The sequence below is a fragment of the Anopheles gambiae genome, chromosome 2, assembly GCF_943734735.2.
Source record: "Anopheles gambiae chromosome 2, idAnoGambNW_F1_1, whole genome shotgun sequence".
Lineage (NCBI taxonomy): Eukaryota > Metazoa > Arthropoda > Insecta > Diptera > Culicidae > Anopheles > Anopheles gambiae.
The window spans coordinates 30,591,733-30,615,848 of NC_064601.1; positions in this window are offsets into that span (position 1 = coordinate 30,591,733).

The following is a 24,116-nucleotide window of genomic DNA, read 5'->3' on the forward strand; positions in this document are numbered from 1 at the left end:
AAAATCTTCAAAAGGGAAAAACAATCGATCGAAGGATGCAAACAGCTACGGTAAACGATCGGCGGCCAGAGCAGGATCGAAAGTATCGAATCGCGGCGAAAAACAAGCCATTGTGTTTGTGCAGGAGGAAAAAGGCAATGGTGCCGGAAGGGTTTTTGTTGTCTTGTGCGCGCGAGAAAGAAAAGGGACGCAGGCTGGCAGGCAGGGCAGGGACGACGGTGGCGCTTGGCGGTCGGCTGTTTTGAAGCATCGCAGCATTTATTGCCAGCAGCATCGTCCAATTGTTCAAGTGAATTTGACCTACATCACATCGTTTCGATGTAATTTTCCCTCCACCTTGCTGATGGTTCCATCTGGTTTGGTTCGCTGTGTGCGCTTTCTTCGGTTAGCAACCAGCATGCCACGGAATGCTGGCTCGTGATGCAGTGTCTGGCGGAATACACACACACACACACACACACACAAACACACATATTTTAATCTGGCAAGAGGAACAGGAAGCTTGGGATAGACTGCAACAAGCGTGGACAGGAAAAAAAACTATTCGATGTGAATTATTGTTTGGCAATCGGATGCTGAACGTTGATTTTAATTGAAGATTTGTTAATGTATTTTTATTTATTAATTTAAAAGTGTTCCATTTTATTTTCTAATTTTCTCTTCACATGTTTGTTTTACTTCTACGGTTCAAGTCTTATTATATGTGTTTTATTATTTACTGAACAAATGATTACTTTCCAGATCTTTTTTGCTTCTACTCTGAATCTCTTTTTGCTTTTTCTTTCTCTCACTCTGTCTCTCCCTCTCTCTCTCTGCCTCTACTCGTTTTGCTTCCATTTCTTTACCTTGCCTCCACTTTCATTGTTATGCTCGGTCAGGGTTTCACACCATCGTTTCGCATCACCCACGACCCAACACGACGTCAGTGTGCATCTTCTCCCCGCCCGGCCGGATCGATAATTGCAGCGCACTTCGCGGGTCAGGCTCGCGGGGCCAATGCGGTCATGAATTGGGTCGATGTAGCTCGGTGCACTAATTTATCGAGAACGTGGCTGAGCGTGGCCCGATACATACCACACTGAGCGAGAAGGTGTCGACGAAGGTGACGATGCGCGATGGTGAGTGATTTAGATCGCAAAAGCAAAAGAAAGCAAACCGTCGCATTTTACACATTCTGCCAACCCAGGCCAGTGCAAGCCGAATGAGCGGTAATCGATCGGACAATCGATCGAACGGGCTCATTAGACTGTTGTGCCGTGTTTTTGTGCTGTTGGTGTGTCTTTGTGCTGATGCTCGAAGGTAAGGCGTATGCTTTTGAAGGAAATTGTGCTGACCCTCACCCGCCTTGCCACCTCAACCGATGAACCGATGAACCGATGTGCTGGCACTTACCGAAAATGTCGAGCAAAGTCGTTCACAAACCGATCACCTTCATGATCCGGCCTTTCAGGCGGTTTCAGTTGTGCGGCGATACTTTAGAGCCGTGCACTTTCCACCATGCCTAGAAGAAGCTTCTCCCCCCCCCCCCCCCCCCCCCCCCCCCGGACACAATGCGCTAATGAAATGCATCGATCGATGGTCGAGGACTGGGCAATTGGTTTGAAGCGATCGGTAAAATGGCAACCCTGACACACGAGCTCGCTGAGCGGTCGAATTTGTATCTAATGGTCAAACGGACTGATGGACAGTGCGTCCGCAGTGTGCTCAAGAACAGGGACTCGCCTAACTGGGCCAGCAATTATTCCAATGCGGCTTACTTTTCGAGCTTGTTATTGATGATTGATCTGGTATTTATGCTTTGATTGCGACCCATTTTCGGGACATTTTGCTCACTCAGCATAGTAAAAGGATGGTTGTAGCAGTGTTTAGGCAAAGCAAAACGATTTAATGTTGGCATAAATACCATGAAAAGGATAAAAAAGCATGAATAGCTGCACATAATATATTAATGAAACCAATAAGTTTAAAGTAAAAATTAACGAACAGTTTGGCTTGCCTGTAGCTTACGCAGGTGCATATTTAACCACCCTTTGGGTAGTTCCTTTTTCCTGTGTTTAACAACCAAAGCAACAAATCACCTTCCAGCAGGAAACTATTCTGTCTCTGTGTACTTTACATAAATCATATTTATTAGAGCGCTTTATAGATGCTACCCGTTTTTATTGCATTTCATTCATTCATTTTTACCCACACATTTTACAGAATGCCTACCATCTTCCGGCGGTGTACCACAATGTGCTACACACATAGCGCGGTGTGAAAGGTGGAGCAGTAATCCCTTCGCCCCTAACGTCGGGAGGAAACATTCCGGGCAGCCTTTTGAACCGCGTCTGTTCCGACCCAGGCGTAACAGGTTATGCGGCAAGTGATCCTCTGTCATGTGTGCTGAAAGTGGAACCTGCCCGACACCGACAACTGCTGGACAGCCACACTCCCGTCCACCCCGTTGTTGAACTGGTCCGAACTGCCCGGTGGAAGCGACACATTGTGTCCGGTCGATTCTATTGATCCAGGTTGATCGGCTGCGGTTGATACCAAAATGAGAAGCACGTCTGTGAGTGTCGATGTGTGAGTGTGTATTCATGAGCGTCCAGATGATCGATTTATCATTTATGCTTACCACCTGCACACACCCCCCTGGCGGACTACCATGGAGGGAAAGACTTCCCAGATAGCAAAGCCGAAGGCCTTTGTATGGGAGCCATCGCGCTGATCAAGGCTCACTTTTTCGCGCGCATAAAGCAAAATGTGCGCGAAGGCGAAAAAAACCCGAAAGCGCTTCGTGTCCTCTCTCGTATTTCTAGTTTTATTCTCTCTCGCATGTCGTCACTCTCTCCCAGTTTTTCGGATTGAAATGAGAATTCACTCTCTTGATTTGGTTGCGGCAGTCTAGCTGCTTCACACTCTTTATTCTCTTCTTTTTGCAGTTCCCACAAGAGGATTCACACATGTGTTCTCACATACTTACATACACACACACACACACACACGGTGGTTGGAAGCCTGGTGCGGCTGTTTCCAATTCTGTCTTTTCTTCTTCCCTCTTCACACCGCGCTGGAGCCCGTTGTGGTGCGCGTGTTCAGCCTGCTTGGTTCAGGAAAGATGTCATCAGATTTGGCGCGCCTCAACCGCGGTGTTGTATGAAGGCTGTTGATGAAAATACACAATTAATAGACACACTTTGTTAAAAAGATTACACTTCATTTAAAGATGTGACAAACTTACCTTTGTACTTGAGAATCAATTGAAACTTGAACGCCTGTGCACACAGTGTCACACTTTTTAAGTAGTTTGAGGAACAGCAAGCGGTAGCAGCACACATCTGAAACTTGTAATGTGCAAAACATTGCATATTAGAATAATATTAGAATTAGAATAAATGTCACATAGCACTAGACACTTAGAAAAGGACACTTACCCAAACAATTAGATGATAAAAATTCGTCCTCCGATGAAGCAGAAAGAACATCGCGGATGGCGCAGTATGGAAAGTGTTTCACGCAGGAAAAATAGTTCACGCAGCACACAAACACACACTCTCACGTCCACGGTTCAGAGCACACTGAAGTCGCTCTTTGGCTTGGATGGAAAAGAGCAAACACCCTGATGAGTGCGATGGAAGAAAATGACGTGTGTTCAACAGGGATGGGTAGAATCCAACACACGAAGTGTGCAGGAGAATTCTCTTCGTGTGGCAAGAGAGAATTGACCAACACCCTGATGAGCGAGAACGCAACAAACGTTGTGGAATGTAGAAACGGGATAGGAATAGTAAGCGAAGGCAGTTTGTGGACATGAGGGGGTTGAAACTGGGAGAGAAAAGCTTCGGTTGCTACTTGGGTTGTGTATGATTCTGTTTGTGTCGTTTTTCTCCCATCCCGCTGCACCGCCGTCGTGGCTTCGGTTCGTCGCCGACCCGCTCGTTGAAGTCGTTCGTTTTGTGTGGTTTTGTTCGGCTGCGCTTGATCAGTAGGTCAGTTCACGCGTTTTACGGGATGATTAATGTCAGCTATTGCCACCGTCGGTATGCATGGGGGCATTGTAAAGCATTTGCATAGCCTGGTTCATGAACTTGACTCATGAACGTGAACGTGCGACTTGCATGACGGGGGAACGATGAACTTAAGCACACACTCGTACGTTAAATGTGTGGAATTTCGCACTGTAGCAGAAGTTGTGTTTTTTTTGTTTTTTTGCATTTCAAGGTACATGTTTGAAAAGCGTTTAAAATGTGTAGATTTTTATGAGAGTAGGCTAAATTGCAGCAATAATTCGGCAAGCTTTGTTATGTTTCGTGCTTCTGAAGGTGCAGTTTGACACAGATGTGGAAATAAAGTTTATATCAAATTCAGCTTGATTAAAATTTATTACTAACACCTACTGCAAAAGCGATTTCCCAAAAGTGATTTTTTCATGTCATTTTAATCGTATTCGTGGCTCGGCGCTTAGATTTGCATCGATAAAGAAACCTCCATTGAATGGAATTAATTTTTCATTATAACTAGAAAAAAGCAATAACGTGTTCCGATCACGGTGTAACGGTGTCCCGAACTGAAAAGTGAAATTTGAGTTTGATTAGTTTATAGGTCGGCGTGGATTCGAATTAACGTTAGAAATGTTTGACAGAAATGAGACATTGGCGTGTTTTGGGAAATGAAAAGAAAAGTCCGTTATCATATATCAGCCAGGTTGTGGTAGAACCAGATTGGTAAGGTAATAGCAACTAAGATGCTGCTCCAATTGGGTTGGACCACTTTCACATGTGTGTAGGGAAAGGTACAATATGGCCCTATTAAGCAGTTAATTAGAGCTTGGTTGATCTGATGTCAATGCTGACAATGTTGATGTAACGGGATCGTTTGCTGTTATTTATATAAGGCCAATAAATCAATAAACATAATTGAATGACTGAAAGATGACATTTCAGATAGTTAAAAATAATAATAAAACATACATTAGCTTTGCAAAATCAAATATTTTTCTACATCACACATCATAACGAAGACGGTGAAATTAAGTAAAAGGAACGATGTGCGGTTTAATAAATTGCAATGTCGTTGTAAAGGGGGGGAGGTAACACGAACAAACGAACACCCGAAAACACGCCACAATGTTCCCGAAATCGAATCAAATGAAATGATGAAAACTCAAAACCTGATCCCCCGAGCCAATTGACCCACAGCCCGGGGCTACGAAAAGTTGTTCAATTGCGTCGTGCGTGCGGCAACTACACGGAAAGGGCCCGGGTTCGGGTATTTTGCTGTTGCGACGCCGCTAGAACAACACGCACTCGCGGACGTGGACGAACGCGCTCGAAGTTGAAAAACGGATCGATGGTTTAACACAATCGCTCGATACTTTTGCGCCCGAAATCCGGGGGCCCTATTAAGTGTAATTAAGCGTGCCGGACGAGGAAAACGTTTTGCGCTTCTTGGAAGAATCGAATCCTGTCCGATGGAAGGGCCGTCAAGCAGGGCTCGGTGGTCGCGGAATGTGCCCGCAGGTAATTAATCTAGACCTTAACCATCTCGGCTTCTACTGACTGCTGCAAACGCTGCTACTACCAAAGCCGTTGCGATAAAGGAAATAAAAACCGCCAATCGGGCGCAAAAAGGTACCGTCGATCAACACGCTACGGAAGGCGATCCTATCATCAACCCATTAAGCGGGGTGGATAAATAGGGCCGACGGTGGTGGCTCGCATCGCTACAGAACAACCCCACAACACATATTCACCAACAACACAACAATGTCAAAGAGAATAGGGGGCCTGGGTTTTCGCCGTCATCGGGACAGCGTTGGCAGACGTTGATTGCAAATACTGCTGCTAAATAAATCAAATTTCTACTCTAATCAGATCAACCGCCAGCAGTCCGCTGTTTGCCCCGTTCGTGCACGTGTTTGCGTGTATGTGCCTGTGTGTATGGGAGAAGGGAGGGGGGGGGACATTATCAACAGAAAGAACCGCCGCAGGGTGTCCACTTTCAGGCAAATCGACGATCTGCGACGGTCATTTGGTGAAATGATCCCGCGCCACACGATCATACACATTCCTTTTTGTAGTTGCTGCGGGCCTCCCAACGGTGATGCGGCAACATAACGGCAACTTAGTCGCTATGCCGACCCGCTACAGCAGCCGCTGGCAGCAACCCGGCGGGCCGATTCGATTGACACAATTGTGTGTTGTTTAACAGTTTTGGTTTTGTTTTACGAATTTATATGACTCCTGTTGCTGGCCTTTCTTTGCATACACGCTACTCAAGATAAACGGGCTCGCCGGTGGTCAACACATTGCTGCGCTGTTGTTATTTGATGTGCTTTTTTCGGCTTTTTTGTCTAGCATCTCTTCTCCGCCAGCTTCCGATCTCATCCCCTTCCCGCCGGATTCTGCTTTTCACAAATCGGATTAGGAGAAATGCACACACAATTAAGGCCGATTAAACGTACGTTTTTGCATTACCACTGTGCGCCTTTTGGTGCGGGGCTTCGGCTTTGAACGACGGCTCCAAGCTCGGCCCGCGGATTGTATCCGTACGTTCGCGAGCAATTAGAAAAGAGAAAAATTAACACACTTGGTTTCATTAGCCTGCGGGGCGTTGCTAGGTGCGCTAGTCAGTCGGTCAGTCGGTTAGCGATGCGATTTGATGTTCTTCTTCTTTTTAAATTTTGCAACATTTTACCTCATTTGCTGCACGATCATGGGGCTTCAGGAAATCGCTCAAAAGAGGCTGTAAGGAGAGAGGATGCGTCTATAATGGACGATAACTTTAATTAAAGAAACATGTGTTAGTTTTCTTCCTTTTTTTCCGTTACATTTTTATTAGTGTTAGGATCGTTGTGAATACTCTGAGCGCTGAAAATCGTAAATTAATTGTCATTAAAGCCTGTATACCATGAATGATAATAGTTTATATCTACCTTCAAAACATCATTGCCAACTGTCTCGCAAATGTTGATAAAACAAAGATTGTTCTTCCAGCACAACTTCCACCCTCGGTTAGTGGTCCAGGTAAACGGCAAATCAATCAACCCAACCGCCCAAAACGATGATCGTTCGATAAAGCAGAATATTTTTACTTAATCAATCTTCATCGTGACCTACAATTTGCCTGTGAGCACGCGAGAAGCTTGGTCGGATCGATGGTTCGCCTCTTCCCGTGCATCAATTATTGCTCAATTTATCTTGCCCGTTATTGAAGTTGAACTTGACATTCCCATGGTTTGTTTTTTGTTGTTGTGCGGGTGCTTTATTGACGGCCCTGCCAGTGGGGAGCTCTAGTTCCAGGGCTCTCCGCCTCCTTCGGAACTAATAATCAATCACGAGCCGAAACAGAACGCAGATCAGAGGGTGGAGAGCTTTAATCAATCTTTACTTATGCAGCAGTCGGTCTGTGGAGCAGCACAGACTGTGTGCTGTGCTGTTTGTGTGTGTGTGTGTATAATTCATCAGACACAAAACATGAGCCCAACTGGGCAAGATTGTTATCCTGGGTTCGTCGTCTAAACTGCCGTTGAAAACATTTGTTTTCTTTGTTCGATTTAAACAACATGCTAGCGGCGTAAGCAATTGCTTGCAATGTTATGGCTAATGTTTAGTTCAATAGAGACATTTGACAGGCTAATGGATGTTTGTGTGTGTGTACCTTTTCGTTCACAAATCGCTCGGTCGCATAATGTTGGCATGATTTATACCACTTGTAAAAAATCGGCCACTTTGCGAATAGACACCCGGACCTTACGCCCGTTCCGATGAGAAAGCATTGGCGCAAAACCGATGGCGTGCGCTTTTCCAATAGCCAATATTTGGTTTTTGGTTAGCATCTAGGGATCGTCGGTTGATGGGTTTATGTTTTCTTTTTTATTATTACCTGTGTTTTTTTTTTACTGCGCACCCCTTTTTAGCCCTTCGAATGGCGGTGCAACGGGCAAATTTATGACAACCGTCAACACGCTGTTAGCTGTAAGCTTAGAGTGCGCCGAACCACTGGTACTGAACGTCGACAACATCATCAGCTTCATCGTTCACCGCACCGGTCACCGGGGTAACCGAGCGTATGCATTTCGTGTCTGTATTTTTGCACCGTGCGCGCCCTTTCTTCCGGTGGCGATGATGTACGGTTTGTGCCAGCGGACGATAAAACTTTCTTCAAACAACGGGCAATAGAGTGGGCCTAAACAACATCATCTGCTTGCGCGGTGTGATGTGGTCGACGAGCATCGATATGCCTGCCGCGATCGGGGCGCGATGGCTAGCGGTTAAGTGACCATAAACCTAAATTCCTGCGGCTGTGGCGGCTCATGGAGTGAGCACAAGGAAATAAGCACTCTCGTGTGTGCCTTCGTTGTTTTGTTTTTTGTTTTTGTTTTTTACTCCACCGCCGATAAAATACCCACTTAACCCTTGCGAGTGCCCTATGCGGGGTCCACCCTTTGGGCGATCATCAATCAGGGGAGGAGAGAAATTAGCGACAAATTTTGCATTTGCCCTGCGCCTCTCCGCGTCCATGCGCCCGTGCGGAGGGAGGTCAGTCGCGTTGGGTGGTGCTGTAGTTAATTTTTTAGACAGTATAAATTCGGGGCAATGGACATTGCTTAGATCCGTGGTTTGAAATTATGGGGAATGTTTGCTGGCGCGTTAAGTTGTAATTTCAGCGCTTAACTGTGCGTCGTAAAAGTTGCCTTTGGACGGAGGTGGGGTTTGCACTGTCCGTCGTGTCTGTGAGTGTGTGTTTATTTTCTCTTGGTTTCATGTTCTGCCAAAGGGCGATGAGTTAATTGGTTAGTTTACTGGGTCAGCACGAACTCATCTCGTCCAGGCCTCTGGTTTTTATAAATACCTTCATGTTTATGAACGTTCATTAGGGTCAATATTGATCAAATATATATTAAAAAAAACTATTTATTTATCCATTATTATAAAACTCATTAAAAGAAAGTGTTTTTGTCCATGAGCATTGATTTGAAAAAGCAGAAAAAAACATTGATCTGAAAAAAAACCCTACACCAAGCAAATCCTCTCATGAAACATCATACATAAAATGCAAAAAAAAGCCTCAACCCTCCTGACAACACTGTAATTTACAATCCCACCTAGGCTGCGCGGCAGTTCGGAAGCATTTGTTGTGCTGTCTTTCGTGTGAAACGAATTGGAAATGCATCAACACCGCCCGACCACTGGTTATGGGGCTTTGCTTCGGAATTACGTTAAAATTTGCGACAACCTGTTGAGCGGTGCGCATCCGAAGGCAACACAAAATAAACATGGAAACAGGTAGCAACGCTCAACTGGAGGTAGAGGTGCAATAAAACAAAAAAACAACAAACCCACCCAAGACTTTACACCCCGGAGACGGGCTGCCTGATTTTGTTGTGCTACAGTAACGCATAACAAACTCCGGGGAGGCATAGGGCCAATAAAATCCTTCTCTGACAGCTAAGATAAAAACGAACGCTAACAAACCAATGAGCCGAGGGAGAGCGATGTTTGACAAGCGGACCTTTTTGACCTGTCTGAATTTTGCACGATTGACAACACGAATTTATTGCTTCCTTTTTTTTTTCAAAGCTAAAAGAGGAAAACCCAAGCCGCTGGAAAGTTTCGTACCGAAACGTGGTCCACGAAGATCGGAACCGTGAGGATATTGATGAACAGACGAAAAAACTGACTTCAAGTGACTAAAACTGTTTTGTAATCTCGTGCGCGATACAAACCGTATCGAAGTTTACGCTACTCAAGATAGAGGCGCATACTGGGCAGTGGCCGACCTTCGGCGAATTTTTCGGTACGGTTCGGTTCACTCAACGGACGTGGATGGATGGTGAGGAAATGTTCCTTTTTCCATACCATGTGTGGCCGATGAGCGGTGGAATCGACACCTCGATTCACCTAAATCGGGCCAGCGAGTGAACAGGCAAGGTCGTTCGTCCGAGTGCAAGGTCAGTGAGAATTCAGAGCCTTAAAATATGTATAGATGAGTATTATGAAAATAAAATCCAGTTGATACGGTTTTCTTTGTTTTTTACATAGTGGCCACACTGCATCATATGACATGTAGCTCCATTCACCAGAAATAGTTTCTGCCTGTGAGCATTGTTCTTTGCCCAATCCCTGCCTAATTGCGAAAGCCACAACTTTCAGAACGGTTTCGAACGTTTTTCACAGCCAATAGGCCACCACAAAGCTCGTTTCAGCCATGCTTTGCAAACGAAACCCCGAAACCATACACCATGAATGAGTGCCAAAGAACGGTGATTGTACCTACCGGAGGGGGAGGGTGAGTGTCTGTCTAAGGCCGCGGCAAAATTCCGCAATCGTTTCGGTCAATCGAAGGTTTTCGAGGGCTCGGCCACCTCGGAACGGGGGTTTTTCTATTTTTGCTTCGTCTCTTCCAATGCGATGCAAAATCGATTCGCATCCGTAGCGCTTCACCTGCAGTACGACCGGGAACCAATGATCGAGCGGGAGAGTGCATACTGTGCGAAATACATAATCGTAGCGAGGGTGTGGAACATGTTTTATTCGGTTAGCGTATGCCGCAGCGCTTTCTGTCTGCGCCGTAAACTCATAATCCGATCGATTAAAGGAGAACGAGCAAGAAAATACCCCTGCCGATTATGGGGGAGCCAAAAAAAAAATCATGCGCACCCTCGAAAACGCCTGCCGAGCGATTGCCCCAACTTCCCCACTAATCAATCAGTCGCGCTCGCTCCCGCGGTGGCTTCTTGCAGCTTTGTCACGGTTGGAACCGTTTGGTTAAAAATATTGTTATTATTTTTTGCTTTGTATCTCTACCACACTTTGCGTAAAGTTTGTGTTTCTCCCGCTTTGTGTGAGCCAACAGTGGGCCGCACGGGCAAACTGGCAGCTCATTCTGCAGGACACTTGGCTGCGTTCCGAAATCGATTGAGCGTGAAATGGAATTAAGAGATTCGATTCGGTGTCGACCACGATGGTGGCGCGATTTGGTGGTGCTGGTGTATTTTTTGCGTGTGTAAACTTGGCTGACGGAGGGGCCTACTGTCGATGGCAAAATCAATAACCGCGACAAAGTGTGTGTGTGTGTGTGGTGCAATTTTACGAAATGCACCGAAACGATGTGTTTCTTAAGGGTGCGAGAGACGGTACGGTTGATTTGAGATTGGCCTTGCGATGCAGTGTGAGTGTGTTTTTATGTGATAAACTTTAGGCTTGATTGAACGCTTAACAAGACGGAAGGAGTGTTTATCTTCGCTCAAGAGTCAAACAGGCTTATTTGAGCAGAATTTACGCGTGGCGATTGATACTTATGATAAGGAAGTGCATGCAAAATTGTAATTCCTTGTTCTTTGGATTCGCTTCCATTTGGTTCAACGGTTCCATGTATGCTGCTGTTTTTTCTAGAAATTGTCTAGCATAAATTGCAACTCCAACGGTCACTGGCCTCCTATGCGCTGCACGTGCAAGCTCATTAGCTGCGCCATTATCAGCCAGCGGCGTCAGCATCCTTGAGCGGGAAGGCTTTTCCTGCGTGCAATGCACTCCTCGCCAGCTGGCCTGAGCCTCGATCGGTCGCAATAGTTGCGGGTGGGTTTGCGTGGTCTGCCGCATCGTCGAACGGATTGGGCAACGTTGCCTTGCTAATGGTATTAATTGTACACATACACACTCGCGCGGCCATGCGATTAGTACAGAACTGCAGGTTGCGAGTTCGATGCGGATATTGCACCAATTACCGGCGCTACCCCGTGTGCATCCGATGGGAAGTTCAACGTTCTTTCGGTTCGATTTCTATTTCGATGCGGCCGTCTAGCCGCTGGAGTGTTATTGAAGTGAGCGGTTGGTGGAGTGTTTAATTAATTGCTTGGAATAGAGATTTGTAATACAATTTTTTATGAGACATTGTTACTTTATGCTGATCATTTGAAATGCATGTAAACGTTGTTACGTTTTAAATTAGAAATTATATTGTATTTTGACAATTGTAAACATACCTTCTCAAAATCGTATTGTTGCTTATTTTTTACGTAAAATATCGTTTTAAAATATTTTTACTTGTTGATATTATAATTATAAGGCTTTAAGCAATCTTCTTCTTTCTTGTTACTTGCCGTAAGTAACAAGGAAAAGACAGCCATTTTATTGTGTATGATTTTTCAGAGCTTTTGGTATAGAAAAGCAAACTATAGAATAAGTTCCTTTGACTAGTAACATGTATTACATTTTTTTCATTTTCTTATGCTCAAACTCATCTCTCGTCCAAGTTTTAAAAGGCTTAACATTGTTATCATCTATCTGTCATCATTACTAAGATGATGACAAACTATGGCTTAAATTATGTAATTAATCACATCATCATCGTGTTGCTTGTTTTATCACTTTCTGTCACTTTCTATCGCTTGATCGATTCCAATCGGTTAAGTGTAAGTTTTGGCAAAATTTCCAATACCGATACAGCCGCCCCAAACCTAACCGCCAGCAGTCTCACGCCCTTTTCGAGTGCGGGTCACACGATGCGGGAACGAAAAACACATCTTCACAAGCTCGTCCTCCAGCACCGTAGCATAATTTATTGATGCTCCCTGGGCGACGATCGGTCCGACCCGTTGGATACTGCCTCGGTGCCGATTCCCCGAAGTAGGTCAGCCAGTGTTGCCGCGCCCTACCACGCAAACGACCCGAGCAGTGGGTGTTGACCCCTTGGGGAAGAGATTCGGCGAATAGACCCCGGGCAAGAATAGGCTCTCAATCTTTATCGAACACCAGCGCCCCCTTGCAGCGTGTTGTTTTGTTTCTGCTTCGGTTGCTATCTGTTCACATTTGCCTTTCGTTCCAGCCCGGCCCCTACATTCACGCAACGCTGCATAAGATGCATTGCACGAATCGGGTGCCGGTACCGTACCTCCAGCCGGGAGCGAGTTCCCGTACGAGTCCGGTGACTAATTGAGCCAAAGGATGTCGGTGCGAAAACAACAGCAGCAAAAAAAAAAAAAAAGGGATGGGAACTACAAATAGCAGTTCCTTAAAAGGTGCTTCCGACCGGGTATAGGTGCGCAAGTGTTGATAAATATTTTCATTTGCACCGAGCGCATCTACTCCCCGCAGGGTGCGCTTTCGGTGACCGGTCCCGGCTTGGGTTTGCTACCGATGGGTGGTATGTGTGTGTGTGTGTGCGTGTGGTTTTGTGCAAAGAGAGTGGCCGCAGCAGCAGTGCACGTAGGGCAGCAAGGTGCCAATTGACAATTGGCAAACGTTTCTGCTAGCCAACTAGCGCACCTTCACTGCACCTGCTGGGTGCGCAACCTGTGGCGATTGTTTGCCGCCGGAGGAAATGCATCGATCACCCACCGGGAGGGTTGGTGTTTGGGCAACGTAAGGGAAAGGCAATGGGAATGTTGAGACTGCCATCATGCTGTGGCATGGTTTTGCATCAGCTTCTGCAAACGAGTGAATTATTGCTCAATTTCAGTTCAAATGCTTCGGGCGGCAGCAGGGAAATGGCTGTGTGTGTGTGTGTGTGATAGTTTCAGCTTTTTTGTCCAAGCACCAGACGAGCCTTTATTCTATTTGGTAAAAAGAAAAACAACCACAAAGGACACGATCGCGGTCTGCTGGGAGGTAAAGCCATTCGTAACGGATGTGTCGGGACGCGTTGAGAATTGATTGCGTGGAATGGGCCGTGTTTGGCAAATATTGACACTATCGAGGAGACAGCTATTCTTTTGAGCATTGTATGTGACAGCGTACCCAAACAAAGTTCATCCGTGACGTTGAGATTGATATTCGAATCGAATTGTTTCGAGATTTTTGTTTGGCCAAAACGGTCGAGCGTATCGGGAATGGAAAATAAAAATTGTTTAAACATGTTCAGCTATATTTTTTTTCCAACCAATAAGCAGATGCAGATGTCTTACCTAATGTTAATCGTAGTCTCTCCTTTGCCCTAACTCGACAGATTACAATCATCTCTACTCACTTGAATATATTTGTTTTAGTTTACCTACATTCTAGACAGAATCCTTTGGAATTCCAGCACAATGTCATCACGGTCCCGTTAGCCAAGATAAAGCTAGTGTGCCGACGGGGCTTGCCCTCCTTTGTTTCACAATATTACCATAATACCAGTCACTATCCCATACATCCATTCGAGTCGATCGATCGTTCGTGTCGGGCAGGGCAAAGTAGTGGAGCTAATATGCCGGGGTAACAGCCACTACTTAAGATACCCGGAGGCATCTCGCACATCGTGGCATCAAGAACACGCGAGTACGTACGGCGATGCGTGACATCACCAGGGCAAGAACCGTGTCACAGCGCCCGCTCGGACAGCAGCAGCTGGATCAATCGTCGAGTGTGGTTGTATGCGTGCTGGTATTGTTTTGTATTGCGGGGTTGCGTTTTTGCTGTATTTTGGCAATCGACCACGCATGATGCCATCGTTACAAATGTACAGTTACAATCACTTTGCATGCCGGACAAATGGAATCGCCTACGGTGACTGTTTATTCGGCTATGGTGGGTGGATTGGGAGAGTATTGAGAGCTGAGTAAGCGCTTGGAGGAGGATGGTGGAACAGGCTAGGGTTTTGTAAATGCGGTCTTAATTCTTTACCCATTTTGTCCTGAAAAGCGTTGTCGTGTGGTTACGCTGTAATGATGGTAAGAAGCGTAATTGCGTTATAGTTATACTTAGTTTTTGTTTTAATTTAACCATTCAATCTTTGCCGGATAAAATCATTTTTTATGCCTCAAAAACATTTGCTATCCACCATTATATACACTCAAATTCAATAGTAATTTATAAAACTACATTTCTAAATAAAAAAATACATTAGAGTTCAATTACATCAAGTTCAAGACACGAACCCCCTGGAGTTGTTTTTGAGCTGTACTTATTGATTCATTTTGTTTAGTATTAGTTGTATTTCCAATAATTGTTTCCGTTTAAGTTTTAGTGAAACTATCTAGTTTTTTTTTTATTTTAAACCCACTTGACGTGTTCAACAATAGCAAGACGGGCACAATTCACCGTCCAATAATGATAACGAAAGCAACCACCGGTACCATCATTCTTCAATAGAAAGCAAAACTTCGAGCGTATTACACACACACACACACACACACACACACAAACATGCGCATGTCGAGCCAGATTCCACAGCTGAGCGCAGAAATTCGCGGCCACGATGGCATCCGCTGCCAGCGTGCTCCGACGAGCGGTGACGAATTAAAAACCTACAACAGTTCTTCGCCCCTCCTTCCTGCGTGACGATTCCAGCACGAAAGCCCTGGTCCTTAGTAGGGCTCCATCTCCGTTCCTCTCTCAGCACCCCTGGTAAACGCGTGTTACCCTTGCCCAGTCCACCCCGGGCCGTCTTATCCGGCTTCCAAAACCACTAAACCACTTTTAGCACGCGCTCGCGCGCTCGGTTGAGAATGCTTCTTGCGTTTTGGATTTTGTGTCACCGTGCGGTGTGATATTGAGGTTAATGATAGTTTGTTCGCCTGTACACGCGATGTGTGTGTGAGTGTGTCACTCCTCGTCTTTATGGATGAATATTTGCCTTTCGGTTCGCACGAAACCACTTCAGCTTGACGATTTGTATTGTCATCCAGCCAGACCGAGCGTGGATTGGAAGTGGCTTTTAGTTTTGTGTTGTTGGTAGGTCTATAAGACATATGTCTTCCCTACCGCAGAGCGCAAGAAGGCGCATTTCTTTTTGATGACAGTTTCGTTTTCGGAAATGGGTGATTACAGGTTCGGCTACAATCGTTTTGTTCAATTTAAGTTTTATGTGTATTACTTTCGACGAACTTTCGGTGTGCATTGCTTTTTGTTTTCCGTCATCTGGTTCCGTTCCAGTTGCAACATCACGCGGGGAGCAAACATTAGCAAAGCTAGAAAGCATTTCACCCTTACCCCAAAACATGAACGCAGGTTAATCTGTTCAATTTTGGGGAGCAACACAAAAACAAAACTACTACAGCTTTGTGGCGTTCGTTTCGCATCGATTAACCGTTAGCGTAGGGGCGGCAGAGGAAGTGAATGCGCGTACGCTCCGGTGACCATGAGAATGAAGGTGTTTTTCTTTGCCCGATTCTGGCCTCTCGATGTGTTCGTGCACATTTCGCAACCTCACGGGAGAAAGTGCTGCGTAATAGAATGCAGAAGTGGTGCGCTTTTTGCCTGGCTGTTCTTCGTTTTCAGACCAGGTCTTTGTGAGACAACAACAAAAAGCGAATAGCGCAGGTTCGTCGCCTGAGATCGTGGGAAGATTGGCAGTGTGGGGTTTTTTTTTTAAGTTTTACACCCTGCTGCTTGAATTTGCTTGAACAAAACAGACGTGAATTTGTTTCATTCAAACCCTTTCACAGTCATAAACTTGCGGCGAATAATTCTTTGTTTGCACGAATATTATTTCTTACTGTCTGGGGGATTTTTTTCCTCCATAATTCTCAAACAAGGAACCGAATGATGCGTTGGATCGCAAAGTGTATGATTTGTCCAGAGCGTAAAATTGTACAGTCGGGGGGGTTTTATAAATGTTTTCGATTCATCATCGTCGTTTTAAACAGCTTGGCATTCTTTAACGCGTTATTTTTTGCAGGAAGCAAGCATCTACATCCATCCAACCAATCCCAGCGGCCGAATGTGTCGACCCAAATGTAGGTCACCGCCAACGCACACTCTGTACACGGCTTACGGTCGGGACGGCCCGGTCAGCTGCGACCGCTTCCAGCTAATGAAGACGCATCGGGATGCGAGCACTTTGCCCACCGCCGTTGTTCTTTGCTGATGAATGGTGTGTTTTTGCCACCGGTCGGTGAGCGTGTACATTATATTTTTCGTTCGTCTTCTAACCCCCAACGCTGCCGCGCAGTTGCTCGTGCTTGCCCGGAAGGCGAGCTGATGAAATCGAAAATGATTCAGTGAAACTATACGCGCCTTTCCCGTGAGGCTCGGGAAGGGAAAAAGTGCTGCCGGAAAGCCACCGTCGAGAGTGATGGTCAAAAAAGCATGGAATAAAAACAACAACAAACGGTGGCTGAAACCTTGGCCTTGGTTGGGTACGAAGAAAGTGGTCGAAGATTTGGTGGCAGTCGGCGATGGAAGGAAGCGCACTGCGGAGCACACACGCAGACACACATTCAGCAAAAATCGATCGTGACCTTCTATTATACCGTACGGTTCCCATTCGCCGCGACTGGAAAAGGGCACCGCGGTAGCAAACGAAACAGCAACAAAAAAGGTGCCTTTGAACGGCCTGAGAACTTGCACGGCAATGAGAGACGAGTCACAAAAACCTGAAAAGACTTCAACGCATCCGTATGGCGGGCAGACGACGAACGGTCAAAGTCATCGAAATGGGATTTTATTGAGCTAAAAGCGGTACGCCAACGTGCTGTGTGTGTGCATCATGGTAGCCTTTTTGTGTTTGTATCTGCAGACTATTTGTCTGGCAAATGTCATACCGGTCGTGCGCCTAACCCGTTCCTGTCCGATTGACCTACATCCGTACAGTGGTGGCGTCTGTCCCGGATGGTAGCAGAACGGGGATCTGGTGCATGCAGCCTATACCAAACTACTCACTACCCGATCTATGGTTTTATTTTCTATATCATCCCTAATAGCGCGCATTTGCCCAGTAGCGACATCGGGGTTTAAGCTCAGGAAGAGTAGAGAAAGAAAGAAAGAAAAAAACCTAAAGCTAATAAGCAGCGCTATGGCTGAAGAACCAGCCACATGTGTTGCGGTCACACAACTAGGATGGGGACCGATGGCATGGTCCGCAATTCGATCGCCATCTACAAATCAGGACTCGTCAATCCACTGCCTCGATGACGGGTGTAACGAAAAGAAAAAAAAATGCGGGTGAAAATAAGCAAACCCGTTCCCGTACTTCTTTATAGGCTTCTGATTTGCTTCTGCAAGGGCCGGTTGGTTTGTTTTTGTGTTGCTGTACTGTATTTTTTGTTGTTGTAATTCCTCCCTACACAGGCTGTTTGTTTACTTGGCAGCGTTCGGTCTGTTTATGGTGTTCAATAAAAGGAGCAAGGTTGTAGTTGTAGGTAATGCAGGAATGGTCACCTATCTACACTACTGGTACGTCGTGGTTTTGCTGCTGTGCATGAAACAGAAAAAAAGCAATTGCATCGTATTTGTATGGTGTATGTGTTTCCTTTTTTTAAATGTTTTCAACCAGAACCCTTTATCGTTATCCATGAAAATTCCAATACGATTATATACAGGATCGTACAAGTGATGCCATGTGACATGACAAATAGCAATGAATTTTTAATGTTTATTCTCAACACATCAATACATTTCTCAAATAGTGGTTTTATATCTTCCTAAAAGGTTCTTGTTTGTTTTAGTTTGCTCCAAACATATAAATCATCCACTATCATACTGCGTATTTATGTATGTTTTACTGCAGGTGACGTATAACCCAAGCGACATCGCTGAGAGAGAATTGAGCTTTTCCCGTTGTTTCCCCCCCTGACATACCCACGAACGGTGTGTTTGTTTCTACGCGATGCGTTATTCTCTGTTGTTGTTGTTGCTTTTAACACTGTTACCACAAGAGCTTGAAGCAAGAAGCGCTTCACACCATCACCGTCTCACCCAGACTTTGGTGTTGTGATGCGTTTATGTTCTTCTTACCCGTACCGCGCACCCCATACATTCTGACTTAGAATTCAAATCAAAGCGAGATGGTCTAACTGAATTTGGAAAAGATGAGTGATGGATATTTCATAACGATTCAGATCACATATTTTAAAACAAAATTAACAGAAACTTGTACTAAAATTTTATGAAAAAATTAAAGGTTTCCGCCATCGGTATAATGATATAAAAATAATAATATTAACAACTTATATATAGTATATTATATATATTATAATATTATATACTATATGAATAAATGTATATATAAGTATATATATATATATATATATATATATATATATATATATATATATATATATATATATATATATATATATATATATATATATAATTATAAGTCGTGGATTAGAATTCGTTACGTTTATTCGTCACAAAGGTCCGGAAATAAAAGAGGACGATCCTCTTACTGCAGGTCGCTGGCGGTCTTCTACTTTATCATTATAGGATAAATGCGCAGAAGGCGGTTTATCCGTGTTGTTTAGGATTGTGGGTTTGATCCTATAATTCCTCCGGGGGAAGAAAAAGGACGTCCTCGTCCGTAATTGTATTCGTCCGTAGAATGAAGGACTCTCTTGGTAGAGAGTAGCAATTGCATTGGTGTTTCCGTTACTTAGTGGTTATACATTTTGGGCACCTAGATCCTAGCTACTAACAAAAAATCGTAACATAACCTATTCTTAAAACTAAAGACCGATGTGTGACCAACTTAATTTACAGTGATCTATTTACTATCTCTGCCAATTAGCCCATTATTCGTTTCATTACCAAAAAGAGGAATAGGAGAAAAATATTGAGAAACAACCATAATGGCTTTAATTTGATTGATTGCAGTTTTTTCTTATTCTCTTTAGTTTACTCTTATTTCGTTTAACGTTTCTGCCGATTTTTATAGTTTTAATATTATTTTGTAGACAGGTTGTCATTTGAAATCGTGGGTCTAACTTTTTTCTAACTCCTTTTTTAATCAAAACGCCATTTCCTTCCTTTATTGTAGGAGGTTCTTCTTTCTGTTCGTTATTCTTTTCCATTTTCTTTTTTGCTTTTTCTAGATTGCATATTACCTTATCAAATATCTCTTTTGAGTGAGTCATAATTATCCTAGGGTCTATTGTGTTGGTTTGATTAAACACAATTTCGTTAGGTGTGAAATTTGTTGCCGAATGTACACTATTGTTGTACAAAGATACAGTAAGCTGAATGATATCGGCTGTATTGAGTGAAGTAAATTTTTGCTTATTTGAGTTGAAAATTTCGATAATTGTACTGTGCGTTTTCTCTACCTGGCCGTTGGATTCCGAGCTAGAGGCAAATTCTAATTCGATTTGAAGACTGTCTAAGAATCCTCGTAGCTGAATGCTTCTGAATGAACATTCGTGGTCGCATACTATCTTTCGTGGGGTTCCGAAGGTAGAGATATAACGTGTAAGGCCAGATTGTATGTCTATCGTATTTCTTGATTCAATCTTGATGAGCTGCAAATGTTTAGAGAATGCACACACAAACGATAAGAAATAGTTCTTGTCTATGCCAAAAATATCCATGTGGATTCTTTCTAACGGAGCTTTTGTTATTGGTCTTGGCGAAATTTTTATATTATATGGCCGGCGTTCGTATTTGTGTTGGGCACATATTTTACAGGAATTAACATATTCTCGTATATGCTGAACCATTTTAGGAAAATAATACGATCTTTTCAGTTGCTGCTCGATCTCTTGGATGCCTCTATGCGCACGATTATGAGCTTGCTGTACGATTTCGTATTTATCGTCGTCTAACACGACGTCCTCGACAAGATTCGGAGCTATTACCAAATGAGAAAGTACATCTGTAGAATACGTCCTACATGCTTCTTGGATTAGTTGTAACAGGCTTTCAGGGGCGTATATTGCGCTTTGTTTTCCATCGTGGAATTTCATCAGATACGATTCAATCTCCTCGGAATTAAATGAATTTTTACAAATGGTTGTTCTATGGTGTCTGGGAAAAGGAGATTCTTCGTAAATTTGTTCTTGTTCCGCTAGTTTGAAGAATATTTGGTTTCTATAAGAATTCACTGGTCTTTCGGTAAAGTGTACAAAGAAGTCTTCTGAAGTCTCTGCGGAATGGCGTGTGTTCGTATCTGAATGTGTTGTTTGCAATAAATTATCTGAGTTGGTCTCATTGTTGTTCATTTCTAGTTTCCTACTAAGGGCATCGGCGACTACGTTTGCTTTACCTTCCTTATAGGTCACATCATAATCATAATTTTCTAATTCTAATCTCCACCGAATGATTTTTGAATTTTTAGAAGAATTTTTAATAAAAATTAGAGGTTTGTGGTCTGTTACTAAGGTAAATTTATGACCAAAAAGATAAGGCTTGAATTTTTCGACCGCCCAAATGATGGCTAAGGCCTCTTTCTCTGTTGTAGAATAGTTTACCTCAGCGTGGTTTAGGGTTCTAGAAGCGAACGCAATTGGGTGGTCTTTACAGTCGAATAGCTGGGAAAGGACTGCGCCTAATGCGTAGTTAGAGGCATCGGTGGTCAATATAAATGATTTAGAAAAATCTGGGTATGCCAAAATGGGATCCATTATTAGCATTTTCTTTGTCTTTTCGAAAGCTTCGATGTATTCGGGATCCATTAAATTGAGTACCTGGTCTTTTTTTAAATATTTGGTCATTGGCCTAGTTATTTTAGCAAAATCTTTTATGAACTTTCTGTAGTATCCTAAAAGACCCAAATATTGTTTAATCTCTTTTTCGTTTGATGGCAGTTGCCAATTGATTATTTCTTTAATTTTATCTGGGTTGGGCTTAATGCCATCTTTTGTAACGATGTGGCCGAGAAATTCACAATTTTTCTTCAAAAACTCGCATTTCTTTATTTGGACTTTTAGATTTGCTTTCTGTAGCTTTTCTAATACTAGGTTGAGATTTGAAAGATGGATTTCCAAATTTCTTCCGAATACTATCACATCGTCTAGATACACATAGCATTTTTCGCCTATGAGTTCTCCTAGAATGTTGTTCATTGCCCTTTGGAAAGTCGATGGAGCGTTCTTAAGGCCAAATGGCATTCGCAAAAATTCGTAATGGCCACATTCTGTGCTAAAAGCTGTTTTTTCTTGTGAAGAAGGTTCCAGTTCTATTTGGTGAAAACCACTCTTTAGGTCGAGGGTAGAAAAATATTCTGACCGTCCCAGATTGTCGAAAATATCGTCGATTTGGGGAATCGGATACTTGTCGTCAATTGTAACGTCGTTAAGTTTCCTATAGTCAATAACCACGCGAAAATTTTCTGCTCCTGTAGCGTCGCTCTTTTTTGGGACGACCCAAATAGGTGCGTTCCAAGGAGAATTCGAGTGTTTAATAACCCCACTGGTGAGCATTTCCTGAATTTGCGTTTTAACTATATTTTTATGAGCGTGTGGATATCTATATGACTTTGTGTAGATAGGTTTATCTGTTGTAGTTTTAATATGATGTTTTATTTTAATTGCAGCGGACAGCTTTTCGTTTTCTTTGGGAATAATTTGTGTGTATTTTTTAATTGTTTGGATCAATTTTATTTTTTCAAATTCATTAAGATGGTCTGTTTTTATTTGATCTTCTAGTTTATTTTCTTCTATGTGAGGTAAACAGTTCAACATGAAGAATTCTTTTGATAATGGTTCTATAGGGTGTTTATGAAATTCTATTGTTTGATTCAGTAAAGTTATAGTTTCGTTTTTATAGTTAAGAATAGATTCGAGGGTTGATAATGTTTCCGTACCAATTAAACCATCGAAAAAATCGTGAAACTTTTTTTCGTAAAGTTCGATAGGGGGCAACTTTGGCCCCAGGAAAAATGTTTCGCCTTTTGAGGAAACTGTAAAGTTACCATACATGTTCTTTACGGATGTATGATGACATTCTTTTGATCCTTTTAATATTCCTGGTCGCAATAGATTTTTATTCGCGCCAGAATCAATAAGAATATTTAATGTTCTTTGATGATATTTATCTAATATTTTAATATAAGGAAGAAAGTTATGCTTGTTCAGGGCTATTCCGGAAATTTCGGTTCTGAAGCAAAGCAAAAATTTTCATCACTGTTTTGTTCATTATTGTTTTCCAAAATTTCATGATTATTTGTTGATCTATTAAGGGTTAGCTTTGAGCGAGTTGTGTTCGTTTCCATAGGAGTGTAATGGTTGTTTACCGTGTTAGTGTGTGTACGATTTGCATTTGGATAACGCGAATTGTGTTGTAAATTTAATGGTCGGTTATCTTTTTTATCATTGAAAAATGTTTTAGAACCTGTCTGCACATTTGCATCATAATCACGTTTATTTTTAAGCTTACATAAAAATGTGTAGGCGTCATTTACGTCTTTAGGTCGAGTAGCATGAACATAGCCAAAATAATCGTCTTGCAGGCCTGCCATAAATGCGGCCAACGAATCCTCTTCTATAAAATGACTTATTGCTTCCCAATTGTTGCTGTATAATGGATTTTGTTTAGCAATATTTTTTATTTTTTCGACTATTTCTTTGTGACCATGATAATACTTGTGTATTGTCATATTTTTAGTCAATTTCCACTGCCATAATTGGCATTTGTAAGTGGAAATTTCTTGGCGGTCGCCGAAAGCATTTATTAATATTGCTTTAATCTCATCGAATTTATGAGGGTTACCCTCTTGGCAGACGACATCATTTGCCTTTCCTATTAATTTTCCACTTACGACAATTTCGTACATTTTAAATATATCGACAGATACCATAGGTCTGAAAATATTCAGAGTGGTTTCAACTTTGGAAATCCAAGCCAATAGTTGTTTTTTATTACCATCAAATGATGGTAGCTCTTTTATTAAATCCGGAATTACGAAAAAATCGCTCCGTTGGCTAGGAGTGTTCGTATTCACATGCACCTGATCGTGTGTTCTATCGCTTTGTTGCCCCTCCACGTGTATCGTCGAGAACGCTGTCTCAAGCGAGATCTGCCTTTGTGTTAGTGCCGTGATTTCGTTTGCTATACGTGATAGCTGCTCGGCAATTTGGTCCATACCGTCGCCTTGTATTGATAGGTCACTGAGGGTCAGTTCTCTTGTATTAGCGGTAGGAATATAGGCTAACTCGTGGTTTGATTCGAGGGAAGGGAAAGAATCACTTTCAGTGCTTGAGTCGTTGGCTCGAATTTGCCACATTAAAGCAAAAAAAAACGCAACAAAATTACTTTTCCACTTATAATGCTTCTCTTTTTTTTAAATTGAAATGAGAATAAAACAATAGTAGATGAGACGTTATTGCAAAAACGTTCTCTTCCGTTACTTACGGAGATTCGTCGTTTACGGGAGCGGGTGCTAAGGCGATAGGCGGGGGAACCTCGAATCACACAACGGATAAACCTACTTGTCGTGGATGCTGCAAGCGGATTCCGAACGTAGCCTTTTTTAATCAGCTACTGCCACTGTTTATAACC